Consider the following 2,406-nt stretch of genomic DNA (forward strand, 5'->3'; position numbering starts at 1 on the left):
CCCCAGCTACTCAGGAGGCGGAGGAGGATGATTGTAGTCTAAGGCTGAAAAATTAACGTAGACAACAACTATGGTTGTGTCTCAAGTGGTAAATTGCCTACCTAGCAAACACCAAGTGCTGCATTCAAACCCAAGTACCAAGTAATAGAAAATGACTATGATGAAAGTATATTATATCCGTGTATGAAAATAGCACATTATGTCCCATTGTAGAACTACTTTAATTGTCAGACTTCCTCCAGGGCTTGGAGTCACCTGTGAAGTCTCTGGCCTCTCAGCATGGTTGTTGGTGACCTTCCTCCTGTGACCTGAGCTCCCCTCAGGCTGCTCTTTAGAGGTAGCAGGTGTTACACAGTAGGTGGGAGATGGATTCTTCCAGACAGGGAGGTTGAAGCTGGCAGCCAGGCCACACCAGCCCTGACCACGCTTCTTCCACTGATCCTCCTGGGCCTTGAGCCCTGGACAGGCATGTGGGAGTTGTCCTCTCCGGGACCCTTTCTGTGGCATCTTCGTGCACCATTTCATTCTTAGGTCGGCATGTGTGGCCACAGGAACGAGTGTAGTAGACCAACCAAAGCCTGTGCAAGGTGGTTTCTGTTCCACACACAGCCTCAACACCCAGGTGTCTAGGAGGACAGCAGTGGAGGCCAGAGCCAGGTAGATCCAGAGGAGAGGGGCACAGCATGGGGGTGGGGGTGGTGGAGGTGGTGAAGTCTTGGTGTGGCAGGACAGGGAAGGAGGGATGGGGGGATTGGGATGCGTCTGCCTTTGGGTACCTAAGAAGGACAAAGGGCCTGAGGGTCTGAAGACTGCAAACCAGAAGACTCCCTGCTATTGAGCCACTCTGCGTAGGCTGACTTGCTTAGGCCTGGCCAGAACTAGGCATTTTCAGGCCCTCATGGAACAGAGGAGCGGCGCTCAGGGGTCCCAGTCTAAGAGAGGTGGGGGAGGCTCTCAGGGGAAGGAAGGCCTCCAGGTGTGAGCAGCAGTGCAGTGGACACTGTGTCCCCATGGTGGTAGTGGCTGGCAGCTGAACCTCAACTATCTGTCACCTCTACCCCATGGAGAGAACCCCACCTGAGTCTGTGGGACCCCACCCCTGACCATGGCAGTGCCTGCCTGGAGCCCAGGGGCCGAGGTGGTCAGCAGTGTATAAAACACAGGCCCCCGAGGCTCAACCAGTGCGATGTGCGCTGTTCCCAGGGCCTCAGCCCTTGACTGCATTAAAAGAAAACAAAAGAAGACGGCTCAGCCTTTTGAGCAGGTGATCTGGATCCCAAGGAGGGAGGACACAGATGTTCTCAAAATATGGACCATGAATCCCACCTGAGCCTCCAAATCTGCCTCTCTCCAGGACCATGCGAGCACCAGGACCCCAGGTGCCTCCCAGGCCCAGATAAATCACCTCTCCACACTGCTGCTGGTGGGATTGCACACCACAGGAGGCAGCGTTGACCTGTCCCATGAGCATGGAGTGCGGGCCACGCCTGGCCCCTCAGGCTCATCCATCAGCAGTCAGATGGATGACTTGCACAAGGTCAGAATGCAACTCTGAGGGTGGCTCCCAGGCTGCCAGGCTCTGCAACCTGTCTGGTGACTACCTTCTCATCAGGGACTAATTCAGCCCAAAAGCCCAGTGCCTCCATTTCCCCAGTGGAGGTATCAACATGTTCCATCCAAAAATGCCTGGAAACTGAGAACAAAGCAATGCAGGTTTGGAGACCAGCAAGGCTACAGGGGTCTCCAGAACATCTCACTTGTGGGAAGGAAGAAAAGAAAGCACATGGGAAGAGAAAGCAGAAATAGCCTGGCAGGCTTGGGGGTCAGCATGGAAGAGAGAGCAAGGATTAAGGGGAAGTTGAGGAAAAAGAGAAGTCAACCTCTGCACACAGTGATGGCAGCATGATACATTCTCACACATAATCCCATTTCCCTGTCCCCTCGTTAAGCTGACACCAGGCTCCTCCTGGGCACAGGTGGGCACAGACTCCCACAGAGCCAGCCTGTGAATCACCAAACCTCCACCCTCTCCTCTCATTTGTGTCAGAGTGTGCCATGGACTGGAAATGTGTGACTCGTTGCTGCTCTGAGTCTTCTTTGCCCCCAATCCAAGCTAGGTCCTGGGGACGACCTGGGGTCCCCACTGCTGGAGTTTCAGTATTCCAACGTTGGCATCCAGAGACTGTGCCATGCAGCCAGGCCAGAGCCGCAGCTCAGCAGAAGGCTAAAGTAGATCCCAAAGTCCAGAACCAAACCCATCCTGTGACACTTACAAGGTCTGGCAGGAGGGCACAAAGGTGCCCTCAGGGCAACGTGACACCCAGAGTCACTGAGTGAGTCATCTCTGCACCCGAGGAAGGTGGCAGCCAGTTGCAAGACAGCCTGGACACCTGAAAGCTGCAGGGT

This window comes from Dipodomys ordii, unplaced genomic scaffold (assembly GCF_000151885.1).
Source record: "Dipodomys ordii isolate 6190 unplaced genomic scaffold, Dord_2.0 Scaffold68, whole genome shotgun sequence".
Taxonomy (NCBI): domain Eukaryota; kingdom Metazoa; phylum Chordata; class Mammalia; order Rodentia; family Heteromyidae; genus Dipodomys; species Dipodomys ordii.